At 38.1% G+C, this 16,043-nt stretch overlaps 1 long non-coding RNA gene across 1 annotated transcript; it reads left to right on the top strand.

Moving 5' to 3' along the window:
- The first annotated feature begins 500 nt into the window (after positions 1 to 500).
- On the top strand, positions 501 to 4,687 carry LOC308696966. The gene is made up of 3 exons (XR_014030879.1): positions 501 to 3,683; positions 3,818 to 4,012; positions 4,436 to 4,687. It is a non-coding gene; the product is annotated as an uncharacterized lncRNA (long non-coding RNA).
- Positions 4,688 to 16,043: the final 11,356 nt, after the last annotated feature.

Genomic DNA, 16,043 nt, shown 5'->3' with positions numbered 1-16,043 from the left:
TCATCATCAGCGAGATAGAAATGTTTTTTATTTTTGTCCATGGATCAAAGATTGTGTGAAGATTTCCAAATCTTCTTTTAAATAGCTTATGAGCAACAAAAAAAGGTTGGAAAATTGAAATTGTGCAAAGAACGACAAATTGCATTTGAGAAATTAAAACGGATTCTCTCAACTGCAATTGTAGGTCTATACGATTTCTATTTAAAGTGTTTAATCTATTTGATTTTGAAAAGTTAGGTTTACGTTCACTGTGTTAAACTTGAACACATGACTACTGCATCGGACAACTGAGAATTGATATCGTAACGTTCAGACACTGTCGCAAGGGGAATGCCACAGTGTGTCTACGTTCAGTAGTTTCTGTCGTCGTCGAACTTTGTTACCGTTCATATTTGGTGGTATTCCACTCCTAATATATGTTCCCCATTCAGTTCATAAACTGCTAAGGCAGACAAGAATGAATGAATGAATGAACGAATGAATCTCTGGCCAGAGAAGGGTGTGTGGAGTGTGTGAAAGTGAGTGTGTGAATTATGGTGTTCAGAGACATAAATGATGTCAATCAAAACAGCTGTATCTAAACAGGTTAAAATATGACCCAACAGGGAAGAAAATATACCCAACAAAATAACAACCATGGATGATTTTGGCTAACTATCCTGAGCTGGGTTATTGTTGTGGCAGAAATAAACAATGCCACACGCGCAGCGTATAACTTTGGGAAGGCAGAGAGCAAGCAAGCTTGTCCTGTCTACCCCATATTTAACTTTTTACAGGATGTCATGATGGATCTCATCGAACAGAACTGATTCTGTTCCAAATGTATAAAGTATTGTCTTGTCACTGTTTGACATGAAATTTTACAGGTCTCATCAAAAAGGATGACAGGTCGGATAAGCAGATGAGTCCGGCGACATGATACATGATGTTGTAATTAACAAAAATACTTAAGGTCTCCATTCACAGGTGAAAGCAGCCAGGAAATGGTTCACTCCACAAACAAGGTTCCCATCTGGGGTGCAGTGACACCTCCGTCCAAGCATCTCGACTTAAACTACACCAACCAGCCTCAGCAACCCCAAACGCCGACACCAACGACAACGCAAAGCGTAAAGTGAGGGACAAAGGAAGTGCTAGTAACTTTTCCTCCCTTGCCAACGTGGGATAAGCCCATTGCAACGTTTCGCAAAGAATCACCCTGGTGAAGATGGAACGTCCATGGGGCAACGAGATGATCAACACATCTGGAGGAAGATGTGGACCAACTAATGGTTCAAGCTTAGCATAATAATTAATTGTGTGTTATGTTAATTGATGTTTTTATTCAGTTCAATCAAACTGTGCGACTGAGAATTGATATAGATCTCATGATTTGAACAATTACTTAATTAATAGGTACATTCAGGTACTCGTAAATTAAGAAGAGGAAAATGTCTTAATTCTGTAGAGTATAAGGACTCTAAATAGGTACATTACTGTAAAGAAAAAAATAATCTAGGGACTATTTTTTGAGGAAAACTTAAGGGGTTAGAACCCTAATTCAGATATCATAGATGCTAAAAAATGAATAGTTGTAATAGTTGTTCTCTAATAAGAGAAGTTACTTTGCTGGACTAGGTCCGAATAGATAATTGGGTAAACTTCTATAGCGATTAATTAATGACTACATTAAATATTTTTTAGGTGTTTCCATTTGTTAAAATAGCAAAAGAAAAACTTTCAAAAGGAGATTGATTTTGGGAAACATATTTAATTTCTGGATTATTATTAGTTAAAGAAGTTACCAGTGTGATTATTGAAATGTTCCTTTCATGTATTGTCTAATGTCTGTATCTGATATCTGAGAGGTGACTGCGGGTCTAGTCTATCTAGGAATACAGTAACAGTGCTTGCTTATTTAGCCCGGCTTCCAGAAATGAAATATGGATTTGCTTTGTTGAGAAAGGTCTTCAACGTATTAGAAAAAATATGAGCACAAAGTTAAAACCTAGACCAAGAACAATGTAACTCAAACATGTTAAATTTAAACTAAAATGAATCTAAACAGTTAATTTTAAAAGACATTTCAGTGAAATAGAATATTTGCTCATAAAGCAAAATTCTAAAAAGCTTTCTTAATTCAGAATGAAGTTACAGATTTAATGATCTGGATCAATGGATCCATTATGAGCTATTCCGCATTGCAAACAAATAGAGGCAGGACATGTTATGTCCATCAGTTAATTCTGGGAAAAATAGGATGGTAGGAAGATAGGTAATTAAAGATTAAATGGCACATCAGCAGCTAAAGCTATTATCATGGCAAGAGCTTGGGTTAATTTTAAAGTAATGACATTGTTTGAAACAAAATAATACAATTATTGATATTTGTGTTAAAGATAAAAATGAAAAGATTATATTATTTTTTTGGTTAGATTTTATTACACAAATCCTTAAATAGATCTGACTAAGTAAAACAATCGCCTACTTGAAATAAAAGCTAGCAAAATAAGGTTAAGAAAAATGGTTAATCAGCAGTATCAGCCTGTTAAAGGCCTAATAGATCAATGTGATTCAAAATTTAACTTGATTCAAAGTTAAAAGGCAATGTACTATGGTATGATTAGTTTTTTTTTTGAAAATAGAATTAGATTGCTAGAATTAGAATGTTGGGAAGAAGATGAAGTTGAGGTTACAGTGCCTGAAGATGAGGTATATGAGAACGAGAGCGAACATGAGTTTGACTAAGAAATTAAATGACCATGGGAAAAATTTACCTGTTGTAAATTACTATGATTATAGGAGAAGTAAATGTCAAAATTTGTGTGTATGTTCTTTGAATGAACATGGGGTGGATTGTAATGGAAATTTTACATTTAGATGTGTTCTTTTACATTTAGGTGTGTGCAACTTGTGTTAATGTTGAACATTTGTTTGTACTTATAAGCATTTAAAGAAATATAATCATATAGGCTTGCAGGGGCAAAATGTTCTGGGTAGCAAAGAGACTATGAGTACTCAAAGTGACCTATTGTGTACTTCAAGTGTGAAAAGTATGTGCGCAGCTTTGATGAAAATAGAGATAGGCAAAATGTGTGAAATCGAGCAGCAGCTAATTTCCAGGAAACTTTTGCAGACTTGATATTGTTCTGTCTAGATAGAATTTATGTTAGAAGAGATCTCGAACAAGACGTGTTGCCTTTTAAGGTAAACCAAGGCGATCTTTTGAGACAGACCAGGATGTGTTAAGGGTATATAAGCTTGGCAAAAAGGAGAAGTCAGCGCCTTCTCATATCAGACTCTGACTGATGTGTGAACAGCCAATTTCTTGCAAGAAATAAAGATCTTTATAACTTTTGAAATCTCCAGCTGTCTTCCAATTATTATTTAAAGTTGAGAAAAGAATTTCCACAACAAGCGCTACATCCAACACCTCAGCTTCCGTAATGGTGACCGAGGACATTTTCAAGACCCACATCAACCTAAAGGTGGCTATAGCAGGCTTTAGAATTTCTAAAGAGAGGCCATACATTGGAGTGTCTTGTGATGGGTATGTTTCATGCACATGCTGTGGTAAAGGAGTACTTGAAGCCAAGTGTCCCTTTAAATGGGCAAACGATCCCACCATCAACTGGACAGAAGATGGTACAGGACATCTGGACACTTTGTTCTCCTTGAAGAAGAACCACTCATACTACACACAGGTACATTATGATTACTATATATATATATATATATATATATATATATATATATATATATATATATATATATATATAACCTTGGTATACACGTCAATCTGAGAAGACACTATAACTAAAATAAACATGTTTTATAGGTGCAGATGCAGATGTTTACCTGTCATGCCAGCTATGCTGACTTCATAACTTGGACCCCACAGCAAAGCACCATCTTCCGCGTTTCAAGAGATGAGGATTTTATTTTTAAAAGTCTAGATACAATTAGCAGGTTCTGGGCAAGGCAGATATACCCGCGTCTGACAGGAGCCTGATTCACCAGGATGGACCAGGAGGTAAACCAACTGATTTAAATCACTGTTAAACACTAATCAGAGAGACAGTGGATATTGTGCATACATATATTTAATATAATAAATAATACATTACAAATTACATATTATAATAATATTACCAAAGAACAATAATGTATTTTAAGTGTTCAAATGCTAAATGCATGTTTTCAGATGATGGAGGCAGAAGCTACAGACAGTGCAGGGACAGCTTTATGTTGAGGTGGATGCAGGTAGATAAGGGATACAGTGTATAAACCAAGAAACTACATCATTAAGATGTTATAGCCTTTATATTGATTATTTCTCATCCCCCACTCTGTCATGGTTAAATACAACACTTGATGACATATTAACTAAAGCAGCACAGATATGCACAATTTTGTCCATTGTTGCCACCTCTTTGTCTTCAATTTCATCCTTCAGGGACTTGACGAACTGCACCGGAAGTGGGCCATTGAGGATGTGATACCTGTTCTTCAAGACGCCGATCACACGCTCTACAAGCAAAAGCACAGAGATAACACCATCTGCTTGTTTGTGAAATTAACAGAACCAGGGCTGGGAAGAAAATCTTTATACTTGTTATATATTTTTTTGGTTGCCATATAATATTGCACTGTTTACTAAAATGTTGTTCCTTATATACAGTATAGTTAATAAACATTTAACGAAATCATACATGATTCCTTCTTCTGATAAACTTACCAATATGTATTCGAACATTGGACTTCACTCTGGATTCCTCAACTTCTCTCCCTGACAGCTGTTTCCTCCCTTTTGTGAACGCTGGTGTAATTAGGCTGGCACCTAACAGTGCAAAGTCCTCTTGGAGGGTAAATCCCCGATCAGCCAAGATCTGTAACACATGTATAGAAAAATCCAAACTATTTGTTATACATTCCAGAGCACCACTACCTAGCCTCATTTCCCAACATTTATGAAAGGTTTAAATCAAATAGTCTACATTACCTGATCTCCAGGTTGGTGGTACAGTGGGGATATAAATCCTGATTGTCTGACAATCTTTACATCAGATGCTCTGCCACCCCAACCCTTTGATAGGAATGTGATACTTCCAGCTGGGCTGCAGGCAATGAAGTACTTCACAGTTGTCCACTTCTTGTAGTGCGAGTAAGTCTTTGCCCCGTGTTAAGCAAAAAAGTGTTACATTGTTTTAATATAAATCAATCAGTTAAATGATGGACTGTATAAGTTGCCATCTTGTCTGACATGGTCTTAGGGCCTGTGTTAAAAAAAGTATGAATTGTTTCATAAATAATAATAATAATAAATATAATGCATTTTTCACTGTTCTGTTTTTCTTTGTAGGCCCTACTTACCTTGCCTTTAGTTTTCTGGAGTATTCGATGCGAATTTCGAAACAGTCAACTATTGAGGTTAGATGGTTAAATTTTGCACTCATGTGTGGTGGGGTTGTAGTGAAGAGACATTCTCTGTCCGGCCAATGGATAAGGAATGTAATTTTGGCATACATGATGTTTATCCATCTCACAAACATGTCCTGGAGAGTAGAGTGTCCTATGTGCAGAATTTGGCTAAGGAGGGCAACAGATGGATTCAACCTCAGTTTCAGAAGGGTCAGAAAGAGCTGGTCCTGCGTGGGCAATTTAAACAGCCTCCCTGGACAGAACTGGACTAAGTATTCATGGAAGCATGAAAACACTGCCCAACTAAGCCCTGTCATGTTTTTGCACTTTGAGTCATCTCCTTCTACTGATTTGACACTAAGGCATTGTCTTGACAAGTTTTCCTGAGCAGTGTCTCTCTGCTGTCTAGCCTCGTCTCTCTCTCTCCTTAACATATCAATCTCTGCCATCATCTGAGCCCTTTCACTCTCTCCCAAGGGTCTTTCAAATCCAACCGCCAAGGCATCAGGCTGACCTGCAGAGGTCTCTCCACCTTCACCGCTAGACTGTTCACATACTGCCGTAGGCACATCACACAGAGCAGCAGGAGGACCATCACTCACCGACGTCTTCTTGGTTTTCTTGCTTTTTGTATCGCCCTTTGTCGAATGTGATGCTCGTTTTATTGCGCTATGAAAACGACTCGATTGTGTTGTAACAGACACGGCCTGTCTTCGGTGGGGGAAAATTGACGGAACAAAATCCGGATGAAGTCTGTCGTTTATTTGGCTGCCTGTAATCACAAGAAGCTGACGTTAGTTATGATTATGCCAATAAAAGTATAAGACTTACCTATTTCCATCCCCTGTTATCGCCCAATTACATGTCACTGAATATTAATTTCTGTAGGCTACTAACAAGGACGGCCGATGCGTGTACAAAACTGAATGGAGCACAAGAATTTACGAACGTTTTGTTAATGTTAGTTCGTTGAGTTTTCTCCCCAACATTTTCTGTAGAATGCTAGTTCACCGATATGAACAAATGCAATGATTGGAGTGAAGTAGGGATCTCAAGAGGATCAAACTTAGTTCACATTTGACTTACACTTCACCACCTCCCCCGTAACAGTGATGAATCAAACGAGACCGTAACAGTAGGCTAGCTAGGCTAACATAAAGTAACGATGAGTTTTCAGTAGGCAAATTCAAATACACTGATATTTCAGTTAACGCATAACAGCATAATTATTAAAAAGACATAATAAGGTATTTTAGATAGCTTAGGCCTAACTTACCTGATATGAAATGTTGTCCGCAAACATAAGTGTGTGGAGATACAGGATCCCACAGCCTCCTGTTGCTGTCTTCTCGGCGTATCGCCTGCAGCCATAATTGCCTTCTTTCCGGATATTTAGTTTTACATGGTAAAGAAATAAATTTCAATTTGGGGTTTTTACCGATATTATTGGTGCATCCAACCACACAACAACTCTTTGGCATGTTTGTAAGGGCTAGTACACATCCTGAATCCGATACTGTGTATGGCGGTCGGCGGTTTGTTTTCCCCTAAAAGTGGGCGTGAACCTTTTCAGAGACGTTCTATGACGCTACGCCGGTTGTATGTATAGCAAAGCACCTGAAAGACCGACACCCGGATCTAATTCATTTCGAGAGGTTGGTAATGATAATTCTTCTCATTTTAACATTTCTGAAGCATTAGCCTACCCAAGATGGTCTTTGTTGTTGATATGAGTGTGTGTCGTCTCGTTTTTTCACCGTAATTCTTAAAGTTAATATAATCTGACTGAGGAATCTTAGACAAGTAAATATTTTTAATTGTGGTCAAATGTAAATGAACTTATGCTTATTTAACTTTATTCAAAATATAATTTAATTCTGCAGTTTGCCTTCATTAGCGATTTTCATCAATTTGATTACACAGATACTAATTAAACTAAACTGAGCTAGACAATGACATCTCTGAATTCAATAATGAAATGCCTTTAACTGAAAATTGAATGTTTAATCTTATTATTATACATTACTGACACTCTATCCTCCAATGTGATACTGTTAAAGGGGTGGTTTACTGCCTTTTTTCTTTGCTTGATTGTGTTTATGGGCTGCAATATAACATGTCTTCGTGTTTCGTTTGTTAAAAAACGCCTTATTTTTCATAAATTTCACCTTTATTGTAAGCCGCTTCCTCCTCTGTCATTTGAACGACCGGTTGACTTCCTGATTCTATGAAACCACTCCCTCAGAAAGAGGCAATGAGCTCAGATTGGTTAGTTCGGCCGGTGTGTTGTAATTGGCTAAACTGCGTCCGGAATCTTCACGCCCATTACCTTTACGGGCGACAGTTGCATGTGCTCCGGTCAAATGTAATGGTGTCAATATTGCCTCATCAGTTTGAGCCAGAATCAGACCCAGAGAGCGGTGATGAAGAGAGTCAAGCAGAACCTCCGCAAACACGGCTCTTACTAAACGTTTCTGAATGGTAATTTATTTTATTTTATTATTATTCTCTCAAAGAATTTCCATACGCTGTTACTTGAAAATGCTACTGCTGTTTGTTAGCTTTTGAGATACGCTTTCCCCCTGATTAAACATTTAATATAACTGAATACATGACTGAGTAATACCGTTTTTTAAAGATATTGTTTTATTGATAGAATGAACAACCGTTTAACTATTCACAAAGCTTAGTTTACTCAGTTTGTCGTTTTCTTTAGGTGTACATGTGATAACAGCAGCTGAAGTTTGCTGTTGCGATAATTTTTTGAAGTTTGTACACGTTTGTCTTATACACACAAAATAGCATCGAACTAACTAGCTACTATAAACAGCTTTGGCATTGGTTTGTGTTCTTGATCAAATCAAAAAATTACGTCATAAAGTATACATGGAAAATACGTTTACAAAATTTGTACATATTACAAATTCGGGTCCAAAATGTTTGTACGCGTTTGTCATATACTAAAGCCAGCGCTGGCATTTTTTTACATCCTTGATAAAACTAAAACATTACGTCTTAAATTATACAGGCAAATACATTTAAAATGATTAAACCTTACTTGCAGGTTGTGGCCTCTGGTTTTAAAGCTGTAACTGCTTCATGTTGGAGTAATAGTTTCTTGTTGAATCCGACATTGAACTCGTGTAGATTCTGGAAGCTGTCTTCCGTAAAATGTGCAGCACAGAGAGCTAAACTACGATTGTAATTGTCAGGAACATAATCAAACTTAAATTTTAACCATTGTTGACGAACTACAGCGTCTGTAGGAAGCCTGAACACAGAAGACCTGACAGCTACAGCTCTCCACTATAACTCCTCCTCTTCGACAGCAGAACATGTTCCGGAGGGAGGGTGGATGTAAATGTATGGGTTAGTTACGTATAAAACCCGGGAAGTATCTCGTTGTAGTCCCATTCGAGACGTTTTTGTAGGCATTAAACTTCCTGATTTTTAAAAGACAATATCTCCGCTTACGTTGAACTTTAAGCGCAGCAACTTTGCAGATACTGTTCATGCACCAACAGCAACATTACACAGTATTTAAAATGAAAAAAGTGAAATAGCAATCAACCACCCCTTTAAGTGATTTGACACAATCTGTATTGTTAAAGGCACTATATAACTAAAGGTTTTGCTTTTGAACAAGTGCACTACCTCAGGACATTTTTGTTCATGTAAAATACACCTCATTGTCAGGTTCTAGACTTGTTATATTTAGCTTTAAATAAAAAAAATACCCCCTTAATATTGTGGCAGTTTTTTTCTCTGTGGTATCGAAAATGGTATCGAATATCGATATTTTTCAAGGTATCGTATCGAAGTTAGAAATTCTAGTATCGTGACAACACTAGTTGGATGTAGTAACTCACACGCTTCATTACACCGTCTAATGTAGATGAACTGCCGCGCTTGTGACAGGGCGCATGTTTAACTGAAAGAACGAGCGCACTCTCTCTCTTCGGAGCCAGGCGAAAGTGTAAACAAGACTTCACCGTCTCCAAACTAGGCACTGTCTTGCTCTCTCTCCCTCGCACATATTAATCAAAATAAATCGACACGGTGGTAAAAGGTCGGAAGACCAAAGTTTCATGTGTAAATACAGTAACACACCATTGCGATACATCCATATGAAGACGTTGTTCTGCAGGTTCGTCGTCTTCATTTTCATCTTGCTCCGGCTCCGACTCTGGCTCGAACATGTAAGGCTGGCTGGACAAGTCTTCCATTGTTGACATTTTGTTAATAACGTGTGAATAAAAAGTTTCTGTGCCGCTAGATAAACCGCTAGATAATATCTGCTATCAAACTACAAAAATGGCCGAACGGGGTGGAGTTGAACCGAGTGTCACCGCTACAACCTGGAGAGGGGGCGGGGTATGAAGTGTCTCAATTGTATTTAAAGAGACCGCACCAAAACGAGTTGCTCTCAGACGCACATCAGAAAAGGGGTAGAAAAGGGGCCTGTGGAGCTAAAATAATGAGGAATTCAGACCCAAACATTGCAGTTCCGCTTTATATAGACTACAAATGTATGATTTATATGTAAAAAGGAACGATTTAAAAGCATTATATGTCTCCTTTAAATAACACAAACTTGTTCCTTTTTTTGACATTTTGTCATTTATCTTATTCTATAGTTGTTGTTTTTTTTGTTTTTGTTTTTTCTATAAAAACAAAACTCTTCCTTTGGATAACAACAGTTCACTAGAAAATCTTCTTTGAAAGAAATACATTCCATAACGAGGTTATGTATCATGAAACCACTATGTTTCTGGACATGAAGCAGTAATACTTTAGTCCACCATCTGATCTCTAAAGAGCTTCATGGTAAAGATGGCAGCTAGATTACTGTTAAACAGCCTTCCAGTCTGATAATAAAACTGTGTAAAGTATACACATGCTTTCATTTAAATTTAGCACAGTTGGTTTTCGTGTCCATATTAAAGGTCTCAGATGGTGATGTATATTCATCATTTAGTGTCAAAGCTGCTCAGATCCTGGATAAGATTACAGATGAGCCCTTTTCTGCTGATGTTCTTTACTGGAAATATCTGCAGGAGTAAAAATACACGGACAATACCTGTTGACCTCAAATCATTCATCAATACACCCATAGGAAAACGCTCTTCCACATATAACAGCGCCACATGGACGCAGAGTACAACATACAGACAGGGCGGGTTACGGCCTGAACTGATGGTAAAATGCGGGACTTATACAATTTGCCCAAGCATTTTTATTTTTTTTCTTCTTCTGTCGATTAGTGAGCTATGCTCAGCAGACACAGTATTCTGGACCGATAGCATCAGTACAGACAACACTGGTCATTTAGACCGACAGCAGCCTGGCCTGCAGGGCGGGAACCTCTAGGTTGTAAAACCTTATAAATGTAGACGGGGAGGCCCAGAGGCAATCCCACTTGAGAGGAGGTCTCTCCTCACTGGCACTGCCAGCAGCCATATCACCCTGTAGCCCAAGACTGGTTGCCCACTGAAGCTAAGCAGGGCTGAGCCTGGTTAGTACCTGGATGGGAGACCTCCTGAGAAAAAACAGGTTGCTGCTGGAAGAGTTGTTAGTGAGGCCAGCAGGGGGTGCTCACCCTGTGGTCTGTGTGGGTCCTAACGCCCCAGTGTAGTGACGGGGACACTATACTGTCAAATGAGCACCGTCCTTCGGATGAGACGTAAAACCGAGGTCCTGACTCTCTGTGGTCATTAAAAATCCCATGGCATTTCTCGTAAAAGAGTAGGGGTGTAACCCCGGTGTCCTGGCCACATTCCACACATTGGCCCTTACCAATCATGGCCTCCTAATAATCCCCTTACATTGAATTGGCTCTATCACTCTCTCTCCTCTCTCCACCTATAGCTGGTGTGTGGTGAGCGCACTGGCGCCGTTGTTCTGTGGCTGCCGTCGCATCATCCAAGTGGATGCTGCACACTGGTGGTGGTTGAGGAGAGACCCCTGATATGTTTGTTAAGCGCTTTGGGTGTACAGTAGTACATATGAAAGCGCTATATAAATGCCTCATTCATTCATTCATTCATTCATTCACTGGCCATGGGGCAGTGCTTGCTAGCTGCATCACAACTGGGAACCAAGGTTGGTTTTTCCAGAACAGGGCTACGAGTAGCACTGAGCATCCTTCTTCCCTGATCCGCTCAAAATAGCAATGCAGGAATCGGGACAAGAGGAGCACATGGCCAAAACAAACAAATACAGAGCCATGTACTCAGGGCAGGCACAAGACAAACAAGGAAACATTAAACAGTGACAAAAACAGTTAACAGTGACATTAAACAGTGGTGGGACCCCGACAGCTATAGCCTAATAGATGTTTTTCATACAGTGTCTGAGTTGTTCACTTTGGTATTTTGTGCTGGTTCATACATGCCTGTATTGCAAAATATCACATCACATATCACATTGATAGTTCAGTGTGCCAAAATGATCATGAGCACGCACCCTTGGCTGAGTTGGATACAGCAAGTATTAACATGTCGAGCTAGCCTCCGTTTTGTTTGACAATACTTTGTACGTCAACAAGAAGTGACGTCACCCAACATCACTTAGAGCATCTTTAAATGTCTTGACAAACTAAAATACGGAAATTACATTTGAATGTATTCCAAATAAAAATAACAGTTTGCTTATTTTGCTCAGGGATTTATTGAGTCCAAATGGCGTGCAAACAAGAAACTAAGCTTCTAACCACAGGTCGAGAGCTGTCGTTCCAACCACACAAATTTGTGATGCTGCTTGTGAATGTTCGTGGAACTATGGTTTTGGGAAAAACAAACTCGTTGAACTGAGCAGATAATGACGGAACTTGTGACCATAATTGGCTAAAGATGCTTTTGGGAAACTCATCCCAGTTCAGTTTGGATCATCTCCATTTGGCCTACGGGGCAAACGGTTCTACAAAGGATGTAGTAATTAAAATGATTGTCAAGTTAAGTCATGTTTGTTTGTTTAAAAAGAACTTTTCACAGTACTTTTAGTTTCAAAACAGCTTTACAGAGATGTAGCCTATATTTTAGTAGCTGAACTTAATTGACCTTTATTGACAAAAACATTTTTCAAAATATCTTCTTTTGTGTTCCACAAAAGAAAGTCATCCAGGCAAAACCATGAAGGTGAGTTAATGATTACAAAAATATAAATTTGGGGATGCACTGTCCCCTTAATAGTGATGTTACTGATGTTAAAAAAATTGTCAGAGGCTGCATCCAAAATAGCAAACCGATATCGGTATAGGCCCTAATACTGCGCTCGTGTACTCATACACTGTAAAAAAGTAGTGACTGGTCACATCTAAATTTTTTAATTAGTCTGACGTATTATTTCTCATTGAGCCAATGTTAACAGACTATTGCAACAAGAATTGCACTTGGGCCAATTTAAAAATTTAGATGTTACCAGTCACTAGAAAATTTTGACTTGGAGAGGTTAGAATTTTTTTACAGTGTACTTGTAGTCATTAAAATGCTCCAATACCAAAAACCGATACCTTGCAGCGTGTACAGTACAGTGCTGCTTATGACAAAGAAACACCGACAACAGAGCAAACAGAGAGCAGAATGAATATCAGAGAAGGATGTCACTCAGCACACATGTATCACTTGGATAAAAACTAAATCATGTAATCATATAAATGTAAGCATTGGCATAAAGTGGGTGGGACAGGAGTGTGTTGGGAGGGGAGGGGAGGGGGGGGGGGAGGGTGGAGGGGGGGGGGGTAAAAAAATAACATTACGATGTCCAGAAATCAATATCAGTAGAACACTTAATGTTTAATGTTATAGTTTCATCCTCACATCTACTATAATGCAATATGTTGTCAGTCCCGAGATTCTTCACGCCGCTGTTAGAGTGAGTTCTAATGGTCTGGCAGTAAAACTTTTGTTAAGCGTGCCAGAGGTAGTGGGTTCTAATCCACCCTCGAATAGTTTGTTTATTTTTTCTCATTAAAGCCAAAGATGTTTATCAGCGATTGTATATCAAGAGTGATTTGTATATCAATTGTGATTTCAACAGAACAAATAGGGAGTCTGCGAATGAGCATTGTGAATGAGCCACTGCCACTGATAACTGCGACAACAAGCACTCAGCATGATTTCAATAACAACACATTCCAGCGCAAGATCCCCTCTTAGGGTGTTTATACGACAGCAGTGTATTAATTATGGAAAAGTTTTTCCTTTTTTCGTGTACAGACAACAACTTTGTCAAAATGATCCCCGCTCACAAGGATCCACAAAAACAACTATTGTATTATGCATGCCAGGCCAGTAGTTGCCGATATCACTAGAAACACTGTGCGCCTATAGATTGACACATAATTATGTGCATGACATCACAGTTTATGTAGTTTACATTAAGACAATAAAGGTATCGTTTTCAAAAACCAATCAGGCCGCCAAAACAATGGGTAACACTTTACAATAATAGTACATGAATAATCATGTACTAATACCTGAATTAATAATTACTTTACTATGAACTAATGATGAGTTAAGACATGTATTAATGAGGTACTAACCTTAATTACGACATGAGTATCATGAATTCCTACATGAATATACCATCTTAACTACGCGTTAGTACATGCTTGTTAATTAATGTATTAATTAACATTTCGAGGTAAAGTAAATCAAACATGCTCTAGATCAAAAGAAAGATGTACTAAAAGGGCACAATGTTAAACCCTAACCCTAACATGAATTCATGACTTGTTAATGTATCATAATGTCATGACTTTACTTGGAGGGGCACATCATTACTAACTCATCATTAATTACTTGGAAAGTAACATGAATTCATGATTTGTTAATGTATCATGTAATTTCTTGTCTTGGCCCTCCAAGAGTAAATCTTCAAAAATGTATCAATTACACATGTTTTATACATATTCAGCTCTTCTAAATCAGATATCATTTGGTGCTTGTTGGTGGTTTGTAAAGAAGTGGAAGAGCAGAGGTGCTGTGCCTGAATTTAGATGGAGAAGGAACTGAACGGTAGGAAAAAAGTGGACAAATTTTGAAGGGGCAATAGTGGCCCCAAAGAAGAGCCAGCAAACAAGACTAACATCCGACTGCATTATGATATAAAGACAGTAAACAAATCCAGAAAATAACCATCATCTGTGCTATCACTGATTTTAATTTTGAAAATTGCATCTTGAATATGCTAGTGTAGTAGGTATTTTACACTTGAAGGCAGCAGTGGAATCACTTAAAACGGAATGAGATAGTTTTAATTAAGAATGCATCATTGTGTGTTCAATGAGTAGGTTTAATTTAAATATTTCAAGACATCTTGTGTCATTCACTGATGTATGTGACAATTGATGGTGTCAAATTTATGAACAATTTAACATTGTGCCCTTTTAGTACATCTTTCTTCTGATCTAGAGCATGTTTGATTTACTTTACCTCGAAATGTTAATTAATACATTAATTAACAAGCATGTACTAACGCGTAGTTAAGATGGTATATTCATGTAGGAATTCATGATACTCATGTTGTAATTAAGGTTAGTACCTCATTAATACATGTCTTAACTCATCATTAGTTCATAGTAAAGTAATTATTAATTCAGGTATTAGTACATGATTATTCATGTACTATTATTGTAAAGTGTTACCAAACAATGCTGTCATGTAAATGAACGGCCAAAACGCATAAAATGTTTTACGTTTTTAGTTGCAAATAGTGTTGTGTAAATAGCCCCTTACTTAACACAAATCGAGATTAATACACTGATAGTCACCTAGAGATGTTTGATTTGTTTTAGCTACAGCTGTACCGTGTGATGCTTCAAAAAGTAGTGGGGACAATATTAAGCTTGTCAAAAAGTGGTAGTGACATACACCTGGCACACCAAGCGCGACACAAGTGTGTTTTGCCAGTTTCAGCCTGACGCAGTTATCATTTTCACTTCCTGCGCCACGTTGTTTAAATAGAAAATGCATTTGCGCCCATATGCTGGTCTGAAATGAGGTGTGTTCAGGCGCATTGTTGGTGCGTTGCTATTTTGAGGCAACTGAAATAGACTAAAGACCATTGACCAACAAAAACCTGATCTAAAGTCAATGGCGTATAGTTTTTTTTATTATTTAAAGGGCGCATTAGTAATATGCACCTGTAGGCGGGTGCACAATGCGTGTACACTCTGCTTATTACACACACAGGGACGCACAGCAGCACACAAACATGCCAAATATTACAAATAAAAGGATTACAATGTTAAAGATTATTATTGTGTACATAAAGATATGGTGGAATCTGGCTTGTCCCATAGATGGTCTGCTTAAGCGATTTAACCTCACACACGAGCAGACCCGTTTCCTCTCTGGAGAAGCGTTCACTTTTTCCGCTTGCAAATTCCGCCATGTAAATAGCAAATCCACCATGCAGCGAGCACAACTGGCTTTTAAAGGGAATGGGAGATAAGACTCTGATTGGTTTATTGCACCGTTACACCCAAAACACACCCATTACTAATTAAGAGAATAGGGACAACCCTTTTAGACCATGCACCAATACAGTTAAATTACCAGTAAATTACCGGTAGGAGATCCTGTGTGAACAAGACCTTTTCAAAAATACCGGGAATAAGGGAAGTTGTAACAATACTAGTA

This window comes from Scardinius erythrophthalmus (genome assembly GCF_964197995.2).
Source record: "Scardinius erythrophthalmus genome assembly, chromosome: 10".
NCBI lineage: Eukaryota > Metazoa > Chordata > Actinopteri > Cypriniformes > Leuciscidae > Scardinius > Scardinius erythrophthalmus.
Note: the sequence above shows the minus strand (reverse complement) of the source record. Positions and strands in the feature narration are given on the sequence as shown.